This window comes from Barbus barbus (genome assembly GCF_936440315.1).
Source record: "Barbus barbus genome assembly, chromosome: 16".
Taxonomy (NCBI): domain Eukaryota; kingdom Metazoa; phylum Chordata; class Actinopteri; order Cypriniformes; family Cyprinidae; genus Barbus; species Barbus barbus.
In genome coordinates this window covers 27,115,069-27,136,742 of record NC_136744.1, presented here as the reverse complement: position 1 = coordinate 27,136,742, position 21,674 = coordinate 27,115,069, and the positions used below count along the sequence as shown (strand labels likewise).

The 21,674-nt window shown below is 40.8% G+C and overlaps 1 pseudogene across 1 annotated transcript in view; it reads right to left on the bottom strand.

Moving 5' to 3' along the window:
* Positions 1-21,674, bottom strand: part of LOC306882578 (protein archease-like) — a 24,035-nt pseudogene extending 2,361 nt beyond the window's left edge. The window contains exons 1-8 of the transcript in view: positions 21,424-21,674; positions 12,397-12,455; positions 11,844-11,868; positions 11,519-11,609; positions 8,643-8,718; positions 6,232-6,314; positions 6,093-6,151; positions 4,986-5,020 (exon numbers count right to left, since the gene is read on the bottom strand). The product of the transcript in view is annotated as a protein archease-like (transcript). The remainder of the gene's footprint in view (positions 1-4,985; positions 5,021-6,092; positions 6,152-6,231; positions 6,315-8,642; positions 8,719-11,518; positions 11,610-11,843; positions 11,869-12,396; positions 12,456-21,423) is intronic.

Sequence of the window (21,674 nt, the reverse complement as noted above, 5' to 3'; positions counted from 1 at the left end):
ATAAGTCAGTCTAGTCACTAGGAATGTACTACAAACTTTGGAGCAAAAAACAAAAAAAACACTTTGTGAATTAATTTCTTAAGAATAATTAAATACTGCATGTACAGTGAAGAAGATGTTGGCAAAATTTCAGCTGTAGTAAGTCACACTAGTAACATACAACGTTTGGAGCAGGAAAATTACATTTTGGTGAATTACTGTCATTTTTTTCTTAAAATTAGGCTATTTGTGTAGAGTACATACTTAGGGAAAGAGTTGATCTCAGCCACTCTAGTCAGTGCTTGTGTTTATATGAGGCGCGTCACGCACGTTTCTGAAGCAGCTCTCCGCACTGCTTTTGTAAAGATACATGCACACGCCTCCTTTGATTAAATCTGTAAAAATCCCATCAAATTCCATTGCCATGACTTATCGCGAGAGGAAAAATTAAGGTTTTTGTCGCATAACATCTGTTTTCGCAATACTTTTTTAGTCGACATTTATAAAATATCGCCAAAGTTTTGCGCAAATCTGTAATGAAACGCGCCTAGCTGACGGAGAGACACAAAGCGGTTTAGAGTAGAGTCCTGCAGGGGTCCTGTTTGATAAACGTGCACCAGCAGTACTTAACAGAACACCCGACCCGTTATCCGACAGCAGCACTAATTTATTTCTGTAGCCTACCAGACCAGAACCGTTTGACAAAGACCAAGAGTCACGAGCTGAACCAGACCCACATAAATCTACAACATCAGGAAGGAAAACTTATTTATTTTCTCATCTAACACAAGCAATCAAACCAAAATTAGGCAAGTTGGTGCTTTGAAGAAAAACACATGATAATTAACAGAAAAAAAGATGAGAAAGCACCTTTCTATAAACAATACAAAACTTGCCCTAGCATCTTGTGATCACTGTCAAATTTTTGAACAAATAAATATGCATAGGCTAAATCACATCATACACGCTTATAATTCTTCATAAATAAAGAAAATAACACATTCAAATGTGAGCCTTTAAATAGGCCTACGATTGCCGTTATTATTGAATTTCATTAGTCCCAGTTATGATTTATGCACGGATGTTCACGGAAAAGTGTGCAAGACAAGACAGTTACAATATCATAATTATGGTTAAATAAGAAAAAAAAGACATATAACCAAATTAGGCTACGTTTATTTTCATATTAAATCTCAACACACCATTAGATATGACATTAAGTGCAACTTGTGTAGATTTATGCAGTAAAAAGGCTTATTTCCTTAGGTGTATATTTGTATACTTTTACCATCTATCAATCTCAGCATGGGTTAATTTTGTCGCTAAACGTTTGCCTCACTAAGGTTAAATTATGCCAAGTCTTTCTTTGGCCTTCGCTCTGGAAGTGATCTGTTGATTTTACTAAACTTGAATTAAAACTGAAACTAAAACGGAAACTAAACTATAAAAACTAAATAAAAATGTGTTCACAAAATAAAAACTAAACTAATACTCAATGAAACTAATAAAAACTAAACTGAATTTCTTAGCAAATTTGAAAACGATATTAAAATAAAACAAATTAAAAAATTCAAAACCATAATAACCTTGTTGTGCTGATCAAAAGCATGATGGGAAACGACTGACTGACGACAGCTCATTGGTTCAGACAACCGTGATGCTGCGTTCTCTGCTAAAATATTTTATTTATTTCTTTTTTTATCTGATTTCATGTGATTGTGTATTTAAATTATTCTTGAATATTCCCAAACACTATGACAGTACGATCTCTGTGTGATTGTTGTCATATTTCTATAACAATTTGTATTAAAGAAGAAATGGATGATAAATACGCCTTTCTAAGGGATTAAATAGCAAGCACTTTGAGTGTCTTGTTCATCATATTTATATACATATAAAAGCAACAGAACTGAAATTATATCTCATTATGAGTGAGAATAACGCGATATCCACCTTTGATCTCGTAGCTATCTGTTCTACTTCTAGAGGTCAGAACTGTCCATCTTGACTGCGCTTAGCTTATTTCATCAGGCGAGGCGAGGCGAGGCGCATCTCAAACAAGCCTAATAATAGCCGTCATTGCTACTGAGCCGCGTAATTAACCGATTTCTGAGGAAAACAACGTGAAAGTTTGCGCGTTAGTTCATATTCCACATCTGCTTCACTGTCGATATAGTTCGCATAAACATCAGTAAAGTGTGTTCTGAGATCTGAGGTGTTATATCACTGTATTAGTTATATCACTGAGGCGCGTTACGCGTTGTTGGGGAATCCTGGAGCGTGACGTATGAGGGGAACCCCAGTATTACAGCACAGCGTCACACAAGCCATGATACAAAGTTACAGAAACTAAGCAACCGAAATAAAGAATAAAAAATCATCAAAACGTCTACTTAGTGCTTGCTCCATTTCTGCAAATCAGTTTTTGTAAATGAATGACTTGATCCACATATGGCCTTCATCAACAGCCGCTTGCGCCACCTGCTGGTGAGCGGCTGACTTCAGCTGGAGATCATGCATCGGTGCTCTACTGCTATTCCTGCGGGTCCCAGATGTGCACCGCTGAATTTTCTACCGAATTTTAACCACAGAATTTGTGGCAGCGAATCTTGAAAGTGAAATAAAATGACAGAAATCTGCCTGTCGAATACTATACATCGTATTTTTAAACAGATTGAATATTTTGGAAGTGAATTCTGTAAGGTGAATATGAATTATTGAATTTTTAATTGTGAAAATGTGTGTGAAATATTTTGAATTGAAATATTCACAGCTTAAATAAACAACTATGTTAAATTTCAGGAACTAAAAATGCAAGCCCTGGAAATACAAGGCATTAAAATGCAAGCACTGTTAACTGCAATGCATCTTTTTTTTTTCAAATTTGTGGAATTCAGCATGCTTTATGTTTCAAAAACTATTGTCATTATTCTGCTTCCATATTTCTCATTCTATCAGTAGAGGGTGCCATGATTGGGAAACCAATAACTGCTACTTATTTATACAGGAAGTTTAAATTCTGCATGTTTTTGGTGAAAGTGTGAACATATACTAACATATGAAATGGACAAAAGTGATTGTGATGTCTTTATCAGCTGTTTGGACTCTCATTCTGATGGCACCCATTCGCTGCAGATGATCCACTGGTAAGCAAGTGATGAAATACAACATTTCTCCAAATTTGTTTCCATAAAGAAACAAACTCAATTAAAGCTACAAGCAGCGATGAAAGGGCCCTCGCACCCGGGCTCACCGCCATTACGTGGCCATAGGAAAACAGAGAACAGTGGGCAATATGCTTTTAGAGGTAAATATAGGAGGAATATGTCAGTCATTTATATATGCAAAATTTCCTGTTGCCAGCAGGTGGCGGTATGATTATAACTGAAATATTGGCCTTTAGATGTGTTCAGGCCAGGATTCTTATCAAACGTGAAGTTTGGGGCAGATTGAACACTGCATGCCTGAGTTACAGCAACTGTTTCACTGCATTAATAGCATGCTTTAGCACTTAGCTAAGTGTTGCTAGCATGTTTTATTATGTTTCTAGCATGTTGCCAGCCTATTTAACACTTGCTGACATTTATTAATATGCTCCAAGGAGTCCATAACGGTGTTAAACATGTCACTTCCTGTTGCCAGCAGGTGGCGCTATGACTATAACGGAATATGGGCATGTAGATGTGTTCAGGACTGAACTCCTATCAAACATGTGAAGTTTGGGGCAGATCGGACATTGATTACCTGAGTTACAGCAACTTCCTTTTTCATGGCTAAACATCGAGATTTGTCAGGCCGCCAGGGACACGCCCCTTGACGAAAACTCAAGATCTTCGCAATTTAGCATAGCAAAGGCCTTATGATTACACTCAGCAAATTTGAAGATGATCCGATTAAAACTGTAGGAGGAGTTCATTAAAGTACGAGGCCTGATTTGGAGCATGTTTAGCAACCCATAAACTCCCCTGTGGATTTCCATTGTGGTTTATAGGGCTGGAAAAGAGATGTGCTACTGTTCAACTAGATGTGATTCAGCATTGAATGTGTCAAGCAAATGAGCCATACAGTGGGGATCGAAAGTTTGGGAACCCCTTGCAGAATCTGTGAAAATGTGGATAATTTTACCAAAATAAGAGAGATCATACAAAATGCATGTTATTTTTTATTTAGTACTGTCCTGAGTAAGATATTTTCCATAAAAGATGTTTACATATAGTCCACAAGACAAAAAAATAGAGCCGGGGGTGAAAACTTTTTGAATTTGAAGATCAAGGTAAATTGTACTTCATTTATCTTCCAGGAAACATGCAAGTATCTTCTGTCGCGTCAGAAGGGCAGTACTAAATGGAAAAATATGATATTTCAACAAAATGAGAAAAATTTGGACATCTTCATCCTATTCAAAAGTTTTCACCCCCGGCTCTTAATGCATCGTGTTTCCTTCAGGAGCATCAGTGAATGTTTGAACCTTTTTTAATTGTTGTGTTTGAGTCCCTCAATCATCCTCAGCGTGAAAAGGTGGATCTCAAAATCATACAGTTACTGCTGGAAAGGGTTCAAATATGCAAAAGATGCTGGAAAACTGAAGATTCTGCAGGACCTGGAGGATTTTTCTGAAGAACAGCTCAGTTGAACTGTTCAGAACAAACAAGGGACTCATGAACAACCATCACAAAAGAAAAAAACAGTCGTAGATCATCCAGGTAACCACACACAGTATTACGAACCAAGGGTTCCCAAACTTTTGAATGTGGTTATTTTAATAATTTCAGCTATTTTTTTGTCTTGTGGACTATATGTAAACATCTTTTATGGAAAATATCTTACTCAGGACAGTACTAAATAAAAAATAACATGCATTTTGTATGATCTCTCTTATTTTGGTAAAATTATCCACATTTTCACAGATTCTGCAAGGGGTTCCCAAACTTTCGCATGCCACTGTAGTAGATGTGTTTAAATCCAGAGAAAAGCTCTGGTGATCTCCGTCACAGACAGATGGGAACCTGTGGGTGCTTGTTTATGTAACTCCTCACCCCACCTACAAATAAAAAAGAATGACTGTAATCTGAACGAAACATGCACAACATGAACGAATCGTACATAAATTCAGATTTATTTAAAGGGACAGTTCACTCAAAAATCAAAATTCTGTCATCATTTACATTCAATTTCTTCTACTAAACACAGAAGAAGATATTATCAAGAATGTGGAAAACCAAACAGTTGGTCCCCAATGACTTAAAAAGTAACTCTTAAAAATAAAGGAGGGGTTTCACAGTGATGCTGAAAACCATTTTCGTTCCCCAAAGAACCTTTCAGTGAACAGTGGCTAAAACAACCATACATTTTTCTAAATGTAATAAACATTTTAATAAAGTTTTTTCCAGTATAAAAGAAGCTTTAGTGCAATGGAAAGGTTCAATGGATGTTAAAGGTTCTTCATGGAACCAAAGATGCCAATAAAGAACCTTAACTTTTTTTAAAGTGTATGGAAAAAAAAAACTGTGGAAGTCAATGGGGACCAGAAAATGTTTAGTTATTCACATTCTTCAAAACATCTTCTTCTGTATTTATTCACCAGAAGAAATAAATGTATACAGCTTTGGACTGACAGGCTCAGTAAATGATTATTTTTTCTCTTTTGCCTGAACTATCCCTTTAATATTTATTTTTAGGTAAAGGTAATTGATATTTGTAATTCTCAGAAGACAGACTCTGAAAATCACAAATGCCAGACTGTTTCAACGCTACAAAACATGTTAGCTGGAAAATCCAGACTCTTGTCGAGAATATGGGGCCTCTCTCTGGGCACAGGAAATCAAGCTGTGAAAGTTTATTTGATGTTTCACATCAAACGAATTCCAGTGAAAACGATTCAGCCCACTTCACCGTAATTTCCAAATCTTTCCCAGGCATCTAGTTTGGATATGTAGTTCCATTCTGACTGAAAGCAGCCTGAATCAACATCCAAAGAGTTCATTCGGGTTCAGACACAAAAGCGTTAGCGTTCAGTGTTTTTGGTTGAGCATCAGTGGGAGCTCTTCTGTCATTTGTATAATGAAAAAAGGCATTCAGTATTCCCGGAGCACTGCTTTAGAATCAGAATTCACCCTATAGAGCGAATTTTCCAGACCGAGCGCATTCGGTCTATATTCAACACATTCACTTCCTGCAAAACAAAAGACAAGCTTGTTGGAAATAGAAAATACTGAGGTCACAGGAAATCTAATACCAATGCTTGCACATTACCCTGGGAATGAAGAAGAGATCAGCACTGAATTTAAAGAGCCAGTCGTCCAAGAAATGAAAAAGGAGTGACTCCATGTCGTCTCCTGAAACAACAAGAAATGGTCACCATCTGACTAGAAGTTCATTTCCTTTTTGTCACACAACGCCCTTTGAAATGGCTTTTTAATGTCCCCGTAATTTGATACATCAGCACTCCTGCATAATATTTTGTCAAACAATGGAAAACAAAATGACTTTTGAGTTACTTGTGAAGAAGTGGTTTTCTGAATCCACAGCCAACATTTCTGAATTGTAACACCAACTCTAAAACTTTTTTGTAATTTGCATTTTTTTTTGCATCAAATTATTTGATTATTGGACTAAAATATTTAAAACTTTGAAAGATGCCTTCGACATAGATATTGATACAGATCCACTTTTGTCCATTTTTGGGTTGGCAGTAGATGTTAACCTTTCAGTAACGGCCCAAAAGGCTTTAGCCTTTACTACTTTACAAGCAAGATGTCTCATCCTTTTAAAGTGGAAGCACGTCTCACCCCCTTCCTTTGACATATTGCTAAAAGAAGTGTTTACTTGTATTAAATTGGAAAAAATTAGACTCACTCACTGGTTCCTTCAAGACCTTTGACAAAGTGTGGCGCCCCTTTTTAGATTATCTGCTTGCTAACTGTCTTGATACTTAAGCTGAGCATTAATATATAAACATACAATTTTAAATTATTTAATCATTTAATTTTTTTCTTTTTCCCCCCCGTGGGAAGTTATAGGTTGAGGGAGGGAAGTGTTTAGTGGGGTAGTATTGGTAATACCATGGAAGGATCATTTTTATAAAATTAATGTTGTAATTTGTTGAGTTGATATTCCATGCAGAAAATCTAATAAAGAAATGTGAAATATAGAAATGTCTACAATAACAATAAGACACATAAGTTTTAAAATAAAGTTGGTGCCAGTGGAGTAAAAAAAACAAAAAAAAACAAAAACAAAAAGGTAGTAAATTGGTTAAATGTTCCAACAAATTAAAATCATCAAAAAAAAAAATGGTTTAAACTTTTTTTTTTCTGTTGAATAGCAAAAACAGTTCTTTCAGTTATAAAAGAATAATTAAGCACTATAAAAGTGCTCTTTATAACTCCTTGCAATATATTTTGGTCATATAAAGTCAATTTTAATGTCTGCCACCCCAAACATTTTACCCTTTAGTCTATTTAATATTCTCCAGTCCTCACCAATAAACAGTAGTATAATTTTATTAGCAAAGCTATTTTTATCCACTCTGCCCACTGTTGCTCAGAAAATGTAACATAGTACATTGCTTCTAATTGCACTTGTGCATTTGACGCCATTTAAAATTATTTATAATTTTTGTAAACAGAATTTACAACTATTTAGTGCAAATAGCATTTACTTTTTTTTTTTTTTTTTTTAAACACAGTCCGCATGATACCATACATGTCATCATAAATAAAACAAAATTTCACTAAATCACAAATTCATCACTACTGAAATTGTGCTGAATGACAGAAACAGACTGCATGGTGGTAGATATAGATAGTTAGACAGACACACACAGTGGGGAAAACATTATTTGATCCCCTGCTTATTTAGTGTGTTTACCCACTGACAAAGAAATGATCTGTCTATAATTTTAATGGTAGGTTCATTTGAACAGTGAGAGACAGAATAACAACAAAAAAAAAAAAATCCACAAAAACGGATTAAAAAAAAAAAAAAAAATTGTAAAAAAAGTATTTGATCCCCTATTAATCAGCAAGATTTATGGCTCCCAGGTGTCTTTTATAGAGGTAAGGAGCTGAGCTCAGTTTGTTACCTGTATAAAAGACAACCTGTCCACAGAAGCAATCAATCATTCAGATTCCAAACTCTCCACCATGGCCAAGACCAAAGAGCTGTCCAAGGATGTCAGGGACAAGATTGTAGACCTACACAAGGCTGGAATGGGCTACAAGACCATCGCCAAGCAGCTTGGTGAGAAGGTGACTACGGTTGGTGCGATTATTCGCAAATGGAAGAAACAAAATAACTGTCAATCTCCATCGGTCTGGGGCTCCATGCAAGATCCACCTTGTGGAGTTTCAATGATCATTAGAACGGTGAGGAATCAGCCCAGAACTACACGGGAGGATCATGTCAATGATCTCAAGGCAGCTGGGACCATAGTCATCAAGAAAACAATTGGTAACACTACGCCGTGAAGGACTGAAATCCTGCAGCAAGATCCCTCTGCTCAAGAAAGCACATGTACAGGCCCGTCTGAAGTTTGCCAATGATTCAGAGGAGAACTGGGTGAAAGTGTTGTGGTCAGATGAGACCAAAATCCAGCTCTTTGGCATCAACTCAACTCACCGTGTTTGGAGGAGGAGGAATGCTGCCTATGACCCCAAGAACACCATCCCCATCGCAGCTGCCACGAACTCTGGTAGCTGCCGTGGCAACTAGGGATGCCACCGGACGTGGCGCTGCGACCTGCCGCAGTCAGAGAGAGTGCCAGCCCTCTTGGGGCCTGGGTCTCTTCCATGCCTGCTTCATGCCTTGCGGGATGGGGCTGTTGTTCCCCACACACACACACTATTAAACATTTACATGGAGGAACCTTATGAACACAAGCGCGCTCACACACACAGGTGTACACTCAAGCATTCACATTGGTGTAAAAACGGGTGCTCACAGACACACATTGTTCTGATCTGCTGTTGCTTCAAAACTTATTTTGTAATATTAGTTATGCGTGTTGCTCAATAACATTTAACATTTAGAATTTATTGTGATTCATACAGATGTTGGTTGTTGCTGCAGTTTCTCTGATGTTGTGTCTTCTGTTGTGTCTTCTGTTGTTTTCTCTTTTTGTCAGCAGGTATCGAAGCAAATTGTCTGTTTTTTTTTTTTGTTTTTTTTTTTCTCTCTCTCTCTATCCCCCATTCTCTTTTTTTTTCTCTCTCTCTCCCCCTTCTCTGTTGACTTTATCCACAATTTTTTTTTTTTTTTTCTAATTCCTTTTTTTTATTATTATTATTATTATTATTATTTTTATTATTATCATTATAATTATTATTATTATTATTTTTTTTTATTATTATTATTATTATTTATTTTATTTTTTTTCTTTCTCTCTCTTGTTTTCTCTGTCCCCTGGTCTTGTCGGTCATAGTATGGTTAAATAAAAGGGTATATAAAATTTAATTAATTAATTAATTAAAAAAAAAAAAAAAAGGCTGTGAATGATGATAGCATAGCTACACATACGTACTGTCATGTGTTATCTGTGTTACTGACAGGCCGGGTAAAAAAAAAAAAAAAAAAGGAGAGCGCCAGCCCCTGCAGTTATGCTTTGGGGTTGTTTTTCTGCTAAGGGGACAGGACAACTGCACCACATCAAAGGGACGATGGACAGGGCCATGTACCGTCAGGGCCAGGGCATTGAAAATGGGTCGTGGGTGGGTATTCAAGCATGACAATGACCCAAAACACACAGCAAAGGCAACAAAGGAGTGGCTCAAGAAGCAACACATTAAGGTCCTGGAGTGGCCTAGCCAGTCTCCAGACCTTAATCCCATAGAAAATCTGTGGAGGGAGCTGAAGGTTCGAGTTGCCAAACATCAGCCTCGAAACCTTAATGACTTGGAGAGGATCTACAAAGAGGAGTGGGACAAAATCCCTCCTGAGATGTGTGCAAACCTGGTGGCCAATTACAAGAAACATCTTACCTCTGTGATTGCCAACAAGGGTTTTGTCACCAAGTACTAAGTGTGGCGGGAGGAGCAAACGACAGACACAGTGGGTGTAACGTTATCAAAATAAAGTGTCCAAAAGGGGAAAATAGTGTCCAATCTAAACAGGGGATCTGGTGTCTTCGTCGTGCTTCGGGGGTTCGTAAAGGAGGGGCAGTGTTCAGAAAGGAAGAGTCCTCCTGACCCATGGCGCTCTGCGGGGGATAAACGCCCCAGCATCCTGGCTTATCAGCCACACAGCAGGTGCGGTTCTCGTCCCGACCACGGGTCCGGCAGCTCACGCCTCTGGACTTCCTGGACCCACGAAGACACCAGCATGCATGCACGGGAAAGAGACCGGTCTCTTGAGGAGAGGCGAGCTCGGCATTTAACGGCGGCGGTGATGAGGCTCCACTCACTTCAGGTGTGCCTCCTCACACGCCGCCAGACCTGGCTGTTTCAGCGCCCCTCCTCTCTCACACACCCACTCTCGTCGAGAGCCTGGTGAAGGGTGGCGATTAAAGGACAGAGTGACAATGATTATAAGGGAAAGGCAGCCGATTCGTCACATAAGGCATGTTTTGCGAAGGGGTCAAATACTTATTTAACTCATTAAAATGAAAATCAATTTATAACATTTCTGAAATGCGTTTTTCTGGATTTTTGTTGTTGTTGTTATTCTGTCTCTCACTGTTCAAATAAACCTACCATTAAAATGATAGACTAATCATTTCTTTGTCAGTGGGCAAACATACAAAATCAGCAGGGGATCAAATAATTGACATTTTTATAATCATTGATTCATTTCTATGTCGTTCAAACATCAGATTTGCCTCCTCTTCTGTGAAACACAAAAGATACCAGGCAGAATGAGTTTGTGCTCATGCAAGGAAAGTAGTTGACAAATTTTATTGTTAAGCTCAGAAAAGCTAAGACTGTTTTAGAACAATAGGCTATAAAGATGCATTAGATTAAATCCAAAATTTCCATTTGAGTGAACTTTACTTTAAGGCCATTTACACACTGTAAAATTTCAGGAGCGATGACTGCATATAAATATGGGACTAAACCCCATATATTATCATTCCATGTATACAAAATAAGAATCACTTCCAAAATTGCTTTGATTGACACCGTAGTAACCATAGCAACATTCTTAGTTGTGGCCTGTTGTGTGTTTTTTATCAGCTATTTTTCACCAAAGTAATATTACAGTGACAAAAGACTTGTTATTTTTAGCTATTTTAACTAAACCACATCCTGTTTTATGTTTGGAAGACTGCTTCAGAGTGCACTCTTGTCCTGTCATTATAAGCATCCTTGGGCTTGTTTTTTGGTTATGGCTCATAAAGCAGGTATTTTGGTCTTATTTTAAATAAAAGGCATTTGGATTTTTTTGACTTTTTGGTTTAATATGTTTTTTTTTCCTAGCAAGATCTGGCAACACGAATCAGTCAAGGCATACATTTCTGCAATTTTCTTGCAGCTAGCATATTAAAGAGAGACATATCTCTGATGCACGTTTAAATACATCATTAACTAGTTGTTCAGTTCTGTACGGAGTAGAATTCTGTGTCCGTCATGTAGCCAAACATCCCCATTGCACACTGTTCAAACGCCTCTTCCAGAGAATCACCCCATGAATGAATCCTACAGTGAAGAACAGAAGCAATCCTTCAAAGTTAAACTGCAAGTACACATATTCATTCATTTAAGGGTGAGTTATTTTAAAATCTTGCCCTCATCTTCCACTAAACATATTCCAGCCACAAACCTTCACCAAGAGTTGAGGCAATGTTGAAACCACTCAAAAAGTGTTTTCACTCCAGTGTCTAGTGCAGCTTGATTTAAGTAACAGTGCACTAGTCACAGGCAAATACTTACTGGACATCTGCAGTATGATCAAGATCTGAAACAGAAAATCAAATATTGCTTTAATGATGACATGATGATGATTCACAACCTACATAAATATAAACGTGAAAATGCGAACACTGAGTAATTGCAGAATTAAATGATTTTACTTCAAACACTGGAAGAAATTATTCATTGTGGGCGTTGCATTTTGCACCACTTTAACCAGCAGGTGCCTCGAACCCATACAAAGCGTCGAAGCTTGGTTTTTGTCATTACTACTCTATTCACATGTTGACATTATTCATGCATGTAGTGAAACTATTTTTGAAAAAATAATAAATTGGTACGATACTATGTTGCATGCTGACGTACACCCTCCTTGGAGCGTTCTATCACGTGACCTAATTAATATTCATGAGCCTTCTTCCCCATATCAGAAATCGTACATTATATGCTTTTATTAATGTATAGCTCTAATGTAAATACTTTTCAGCACATTTACGTCTTTTGTAAAGTAGGTTTTGTTCGTTACTGGATTTACATGACATGCAAAATAAACAGTGAATTCGATTCCACTTACACTCGTATTTCCTGGTGATAGGAGGATATTTTGATTTGATAGCCTTTTGCGCTCCTCTTCTAGTGTATAATGAACACGTAACACGTAACACTCTCAATACCACGACTGAGGTGAGACCCTTGAGCAAGGCACTGAACCCCCAACTGCTCCCCGGGCGCCGCAGCATTGGCTGCCCACTGCTCCGGGTGTATGTTCACTACTGTGTGTACACTTGGATGGGTTAAATACAGAGCACAAATTCAGAGTATGGGTCACCATACTTGGCCACACACCACTTCCCTTTTATTCATTTATGGGAAATTTGGGTTTTAAGCATAACACTGTTGAGGAATAAATCTGAATATTTACATCTCTATTCTGTCTGTTTCCCTAGTTGATGGACTGGCATCCTGACTGTATCGACATGAAGCCTGTGATCAAAAAGTCTTTTCCTGGAGATCCAAGGTCTGGATCGAATAAGGAGGGTGTTGAAACTTTGGTGCTGAGCAAAATGGGGGAATCAGGTGTGCTCTTTTGCCAACGGCTGAAATATAGAGTAAAAAGTACTCGGGTGACAAACAAAAGCCTGCGAAGAGCTTCAGTTGCGACGAGTGTGGGAAGAAGTTTACTGGCTCCACTGCACTCCAGAGTCATCTGTACAAACACAGAGGAGAGAGGCCGTTCGCCTGCAACGGCATCAGGTCGATTCTCATTCTGACGACAAACTGTTCTCTTGCCCAGTGTGTGGAAGCAGATTCTCACACCTTTTTTCGCTGCAGAAACACACGCGGACTCACACAAGAGAGAAGCCTTTCTCCTGTCCAGACTGTGGAAAGACTTTCATTAATAAATACTCCATTAATATGCATCGTAAACGGCACTCAGCTAAAAGTTGATGTAATGCACATTCATGCATGTTACAAGAATTCCTGATTTATTCTGTTTGTTTTATTTGTTTGAGCCATGCCCCTTTTATTGATGATTTTTCTTTTGAATCTTATCATACATGTTTAGTGCCAAAATAAAGAACCTTTTTATCACCTTTTCATCCCTGGTTTTCTCACTTTCATTTTACAAGTCATGCCCAGATGACACATTTGTTTCTGGTTCCTTGAACAGACATTCTAACATTCTGTTTGTCTTCTGGTTCTGTCATAAAACAGTGTGGTTCTGTCACAGTGTGTGTCTGTCCCTGGACCACAAAACCAGTCTTAAGTCACTGGGGTACAGGGCTGGACTGGGACAAAAAATCGGCCCTGGCATTTTGGCCCAGACCGGCCCACTACATACGATCAAAATACTACCCATCTTTGCACGCTCTTGAATATGTATACCAGCTTCTATTCCATAAAAGCACTAAAACCCATATAATAATATGTAGGAAAGAGTGAGAGTTGACACATTAAAAACTTCTAAAAAGTGTAATTTATTAATATAATAGAACTATAATCCACATTGATGAATCCTAAAACTATAGGCCTATATAGTTATGACATCCTGTGTATGTGCCTGTGTGTTTGAGGGAGAAAGGGAAGAGACATGATAAATTGTTGATCAGATGATCACTGTTTCCCATAGTATAGCATTAAATAAACTGTAAACTTACTTAGTCAAATTTGTTAATTCCTTGGATGAACATTTAAAAGCATAAGAAGGCATCCTGTGTGTGTGTGTGTGTGTGTGTGCAGTGGTGTATAAAGTACACGAAAGCCATACTCAAGTAAAAGTACAGGTTTCTTACCAAAAAATGACTTTGGTAGAAGTTGAAGTCTTCCTTTAGTACGGAAGTTCCAAGCAGCCATGCATTATTATAATTTTTCTGTCTTGTTTTCTTGTGATCACGACTTAATTTTCTCGTGATCTCGACATAACGAAAGTTGTTGATCTCAACGTAAAAACCGTTTTCTCACGACGTAATTGTAGCTATCGTGAGAAAATCAGGGTCGCTATATTGTCTTCGACGATAAAGTTGCAGACCCGACAGCCTCCTTCTCAACTGTCGAACAGAACACTTATGTGTAAGTCGTCAATCACTGACAGACACAGAGCTATTATAATAATGCATGGCCGCTTAGAACTTCCGTACTTTAGAATATTACTTGAGTAAAAGTCTTAAAGTATATGATATTTATTGTACTTAAGTACGAAAAGTATTTTTAAAAATCTTAAACGTACTTAAGTATTGAAAGTAAAAGTACAAGTAAATGGAAAAGAAGCAAATAAATAAATATATATATATATATATTTTCATACAGCTTTAGTAGCAAGATTGTGTTCAGTTTGAACTCTTTCTTCCATTTTGTATTTTTGGGTAAGAAGCACTTCATCCGGTACTTAGTGTCTTTCATTCCAACATAAGAAAACATTTCTGGAATCTACATCTGAAATAGCATTAACATGTATTTATTTGCACAGTTTAATGTATCTCACAGGGGACATGGATGCATTTAAACTGCAGTTACAGATGCATAAATAGGCCTAATGTTGTGTTTTTAACATAAAACATCGAATACTGATATTTCAAATAATTTAAAACATGAAAAAAATAGTCAAAATGTGAAATTAAAACGGTGACAGCAAAGACTTGTGACAGAAAGTGACCATTAATGAGTGAGTCATTGAGATTCAACCGATTCATTCAAACGACTGATTCATTCAGGAACAGAGCATTTGACTGTTGAGTAAATCACTGAATCATTTATTCAACCGATTCGTTCAAAAAGCAGATTCATTCAATAAGTACACCGTCCATTGCTCAGAGACGCAAAACAGTGCTGTGATCTTTGTTTGGAACTATTTTCTTTGGCAAAATTTAGCAAAAACAGCAATAAGTCTAAAATGTAAGTCACTTTTTGCTTTACTGGACTTGTATGAAATGATTATTAAATGTGTTCATGCTGATATCTGCAGAAAAACGGTACTCTTTGTGTGCTATAGATATAGAAGTTAACTATATTATATAAATATAAAAAGCATACAGAAGCATTTTTGCCGTCTTCAATTTAGAATGCCTGGAATTTTGAGTTTTAATACATTAATAAATCAAGTGCGTGCACTCTGTGTGTGATTTGATGATATAGCCTACTTGATAATGTCAGATCACACATCATTACAACAACACTTACCCTATTATTGCAGAAGATATACTGTATATCTCACACCCCAGACTCGACTTTGAGCTGAAAATGAATCATCCGCGATTGTGCGCGTACTTGTTTGCAGATGAGCAAAGCTGTTCTAACCTACAAACACCAGACCACTGATTCTCAAACCTGTTTTCCTGCAGTCTGTGTTCTTCTGACTATTTTGTTGAAAGTAACGAATGTGCTTCGGGGAAATGTAACTGTCACGGTGCACACACGAGGGAGGAACCAGGAACACGCAGACGAGGATAGAAACTCAAATAACATACTTTACTGAACATCAAGACATGGCAGGACAAGGCAAGGCAGACAAGGACATCACACACCGGGATTAACGAGTAGACCAGACAAATTGTAACTCAACAGACAGGACTAATATACACAGGTAAATAATAGCTAATGAGACAAACAAGGCTGGACAAGAATTAAACTAATGATATGACAGGAAACAAACCAAATATGGACACAAGGGGCAGGAACACATGACACACACACGACAGTTCCCTGACATAACTCCCCCCTCCCGAAAGGCTCGTCCCGAGCCTTAACAGTTCCATCAGGGAGGGGGGGTGGGCGCTCTGGAGGCCTCTCAGGACAGACACGGACCACAGGACGGGGACCTCCAGAGCGGAACAGACAGACAGGACCCATGGCGGAGCAGGGAGCTCAGGAGGCCATGGCAGGTGGTAACTGTGGCCATGGCATCCTTCTTCGGCCCACCCACTCCACCCAGAGCTCTACTACCCCCCCCCAAAATTTCCATGGGGAATCCAGGGGGTATCAGGAGCCCTCCGGGGCTAGACAAACAAAACAGTACAAGACACGACATGAAACCCTCCAGGGTCAGACAAACACGACAGGACATCCCACAGGAACCAGAAGCCCTCCTGGGCTGGCTAGGAAGCTGAGTCTTCCTCTGGGCATGACGAGGAGTCAGGGGCCCTCACAGGGTCCCTCAGCGACCTCCTCCACTTCTGCGACAGGGGGGGCAAGCGGCTGCGACTGGCCTCCATGGCCACAACTCAAGGAGCCGCCTGCCCCAGACGAGTCTCCATGGACAAGACATGACACGACAAGGTAAGTTTAAAATGTTCCTGTGGGCACAACGAACACAAACACGGCTCTCCTGGCCGTGACATGTGGACTTGATCCACGGAGAGGGTATCGGCGACCGGCAGGCTTGAGTCAGCGGCAATCCGGTGGGCTTGAGTCAGCGGCGGACCGGCGGGCATTGAGTCAGAGGCGGACCGGCGGGCATTGAGTCAGAGGCGGACCGGCGGCGTGCACAGGGGAGCCGCGGACGGCGGCGTGAACAGGGGGAGCCGCGGACGGCGGCGTGAACAGGGGGAGCCGCCGACGGCGGGTTGGCTTTCCCCGCGGACGGCAGCGTTGATCTCCCGCGAACGGCGGGCACGGTGAAGCCGCCGACGGTGGGTTGGCTTTCCCCACGGACGGCGGACTTGGGTGAACCGCAGGTGGCGGCGTGAACTCCCGCGAACGGCGGGCTCGGTGTGCCGCGGACGGCGGCGTGAACTCCCGCGAACGGCGGGCTCGGTGTGCCGCGGACGGCGGCGTGAACTCCCGCGAACGGCGGGCTCGGTGTGAGCGGCGAGGTTGGGAGCCGCGGACAGCGGCGGATATCTCCCGCGATCGGCGGGTTGGATGAGCCGCGGACAACGGCGAACTTCTCCCGCGATCGTCAGACTGCAGGGCTCGCGGCCAGCGGACTCGCGGTAATCCTGCCGAACTCCCACGCCGACTTGCAGTGGGCTAAAGCGGGATGTCGAGTGGCGACTTCCATGCCGCGAGGGACAAACAGGAACAAACAAAAAACTTTTCAAAAACGGAAAACAAAACGAGGTGAAGGGGCGCCGCTTACTGTTTTGGTCTGGTCTTCTGTCACGGTGCACACACGAGGGAGGAACCAGGAACACGCAGACGAGGATAGAAACTCAAATAACATACTTTACTGAACATCAAGACATGGCAGGACAAGGCAAGGCAGACAAGGACATCACACACCGGGATTAACGAGTAGACCAGACAAATTGTAACTCAACAGACAGGACTAATATACACAGGTAAATAATAGCTAATGAGACAAACAAGGCTGGACAAGAATTAAACTAATGATATGACAGGAAACAAACCAAATATGGACACAAGGGGCAGGAACACATGACACACACACAACAGTTCCCTGACAGTAACGGAGTAAAAGTAAAAGTTGGCTGAAATATAAAAATTCAAGTAGACTATAGATACTCCCAAAAAATACTTAAGTAGCTATAATGAAGTATTATTACTTCGTTAAAATACACCATTGTGTGTGTGAGAGAGAGCGAGAGAGAGAGCCCAAAAGGGGAGTTGTTTAAAGATGTGATAGGGTCAGCCCAATGTCAATTAAGAAAATAACCAATGGGCTGCTGATTAAATGTCTCATGGGCCGGTCTGTCTGGAGGGAAAATCCTAAACCGACTTTTTTTGACAAATACATTAAACAGCCGCAAAGACCACAGCGCCGTCAACTATTTAGGCAGAAAAACTACAGGCTGCTAAGAGTTTTATGGGCCGATCAGACAAATATGGTATGAGAAGATGTATCGGCCCGGCCCAAAAAGTACGTCAGCCCAGCGGGAAAATGCCCGGTCTGCCAGAGATGGCCAGTCCGCCCCTGCTGGTGTATATTTGTAGCAATAGCCAAAAATACATTGTATGAGTCACAATGATTGTTTTTTCTTTTATGCCAAAAACATTCTCTGATGGTTAGCCAGTAAAGTTATAAGTAAATAGACCGCTCCCTGTGGGTTCAGAGACATTCCCTTACCATTCTCAGCATGTTCCCAGAACTTTCTTATGTTTCCCATAAAAATAATTAAATAGAAACAGTACAAGAGCGTTCAGTGTTTGCTACATAAGCACTGTTCTATGAATCTGATCAATTTCCATCACTACCTGAATTCAGTTAATACACTTCATATATAAAGTTATGTCTTGTTAATATTTTTTTGTCCAGATTTTTGCAAAGGTTTACTGAGCAATACATCAAGCAACTTTTCGATAACAGAGGTGGCAGCACTGCTTGTCTGTCTTGAAGTGTCTGAAGTTGGAGATGCTCGTTTCTGGCACAGACTCAGAGAATGTTCCTTTGAACAGCAGCATTGCAAGTACAGGTGCATCTCAATAAATTAGAATGTCGTGAAAAGTTCATTTTTTCAAGTTATTTCAAAAAGTGAAACTTTCATATATTTTAGATTCATTGCATGCAAAGTAAAGCATTTCAAAACTTTTTTTGTTTTAATTTTGATAATTAGAGCTTACAGCTGATGAAAGTCAAAAATCAATATCTCAAAATATTAGAATATTTACATTTGAGTTTCAATTAATGACCATCCCTACAGTATTAACCTCGGGTATCTCTTGTTCTTTGAAGCCACAATAATGGAGAAGATTGCTGACTTGGCAATGATCCAGAAGACGAACACTGACGCCCTCTACAAAGAGGGTAAGTCACAGAGGGTCATTACTGAAAGGTGTGGCTGTTTACAGAGTGCTGTATCAAAGCATATTAAAGGCAAAGTTTACTGGAAGGAAGAATTTGGGTAGGAAAAGGTGCACAAGCAACAGGGATGACTGCAAGCTTGAGAATACTGTCAAGCAAAGCTGATTCAAACACTTGTGAGAGCTTCACAAGGAGTGGACTGAAGCTGGAGTCAGTGCATCAAGAGTCACCACGCTCAGACGTCTTCAGTAAAAGGGCTACCAAGACACTTCTGAAACAGAGACAACGTCAGAAGCGTCTTACCTGGGCTGTGGAGAAAACGAACTGGACTGTTGCTCAGTGGTTCAAAGTCCTCTTTTCAGATGAAAGTAAATTTTGCATTTCATTTGGAAATCAAGGTCCCAGAGTCTGGAGGAAGAGTGGAGAGGCACAGAATCCATGTTGCTTGAAGTCCAGTGTGAAGTTTCCACAGTCAGTGATGATTTGGGCTGCCATGTCATCTGCTGGTGTTGGTCCACTGTGTTTTCTGATGTCCACAGACAAAGCCATCTACCAGGAAATTTTAGAGAACTTCATGCTTCCTTCTGCTGACAAGCTTTATGGAGATGCTGATTTCATTTTCCAGCAGGACTTGGCACCTGCCCACACTGCCAAAGGTACCAAAAGCTGGTTCAATGACCATGGTGTTACTGTGCTTGATTGGCCAGCAAACTCGCCTGACCTGAACCCCACAGAGAATCTATGGGCTATTGTCAAGAGGAAGATGAGAGACACCAGACCCAACAATGCAGATGACCTGAAGGCCGCTATCAAAGCAACCTGGGCTTCCATTACACCTGAGCAGTGCCACAGGCTGATTGCCTCCATGCCATGCCGAATTGAGGCAGTAATTAAAGCAAAAGGAGCCCCTACCAAGTATTGAGTACATATATAGTAAATGAACATACTTTCCAGAAGGCCAACAATTCACTAAAAAATGTTATTGGTCTTATGAAGTTATCTAATTTGTTAGAGAGTGAATTGGTGGGTTTTTGTTAAATGTGAGCCTAAATCATCACAAAGCTCCAGACAGTTTATGTGCCATGACTTATCCGTTTCTGACCATGTCCCGAAGGCTGGTCTGCCATCACATACGGCTCCCCAGCCCGTGCTCGATGCATCTGTCGTAACATTCTTTCTCCTGATCACTTGGCCAATACGAACACCCCGGCGATACAGAGTCATATTGCGCCAAGGGGTCAGCGTTTGCAAACAGTCGCGCGTCACTTTTTTAATGCGCAAGGTGCCCGTGCGCCATGCGTTCTGTGGCACCCGGCTCTTTAGCCAGAGCGGAAGCGGTCGCATATGTAGGAGCCCTAGATTGCACACTGTCGAAGCAGCAGCCATCTGGCCGAGCGTCCTCTGAAAGCATTTTAGCGGGGAAGAATGCCCTAGTTTGAAGACTGCGAGAGAGCTGATCAGTTTTTGTGAGCGCTCCTCCGATAGACGTGCTCGCATATTGATGCGAGTTCAGCTCCACTCCTAAAAAGGAGATGTTCTGGCTCGGTACCAGCTTGCTCTTTTGTATATTTACAGTTAGCCCTAAGCTCTGAATATGAGCGAGGAGTCTGAGTTTGTCGCAGAGCAGCGCACTCTCTGATTGGGCTAAGACTAGCCAGGCGTCGAGATAGTTCAGGATGCGCATTCCGCTCTGCTTCAGAGGAGAGAGAGCAGCATCCACGCATTTCGTAAACGTGCGAGGGGCCAGGGATAAGCTGAAGGGCAGGACCGTGAATTGGTACGCTATCCCCTCGAATGCAAATCTCAGGAAGCGCCTGTGGCGGGGGGCTACCTGAATGTGAAAATAAGCATCCTTTAAATCCACAGAGATAAACCAATCTCCCGGCCTGATATGTGAGAGGATTTGTCTCATCGTTATCATTTTGAATGAGCGCTTTGAAAGTGCGCGATTCAGCGGTCTCAGGTCCAAGATTGGGCGGAGTCCGCCGTCTTTCTTTGGCACCAGAAAATAACGACTGTAGAAGCCGCTCTCGCGGTCTGTGAGGGATACTGCCTGCACAGCGCGCTTTGTGAGAAGATTGTGTATCTCCTCTCGCAGAACTAAGGCATTCCGCTCCCGGACAGTGGACATTAACACACTGTTGAAACGGGGCGGTCTGCGAAAGAACTGAAGCGTGTAGCCATTCTTTATTGATTTCATAACCCACTTTGATACCCCTGGCAGTGCCTGCCACGCTTCTGTGAACTGTGAGAGTGAGTGATGGGGGAGAGGGGAGTGAGAGGAGGAAAATTACCCTGATATTGAGGTGACTTTATTGCACTGCATAGTGGAACAGTCAAAACACAAACATGATAATTGCTCTCGCCACCCACAACAGGCAGGGGGGCGTGGTGAGCACACACAGTGGAGCGGTGCTGGGTGCAGCTTTCCTCCTCCGAGAGACAGCATCAGGAACGCGGCTTTGATTCCGGTGCCCTGCCGTTTCTGTCAGGGCGGGGTCTCTGGGCCTTCGAGCCCTGATGATGTTTCGGCCACGGTTGAGGGATTCACGGGAGCGTCCAGAAGGGCCGTTTTCTCTGAGTCCTTCAACTCGGTCCTTCAACTCGGTCAGAGTAAGCCACAGGTGACGATCTAGCACCACAAGATTCCCCAT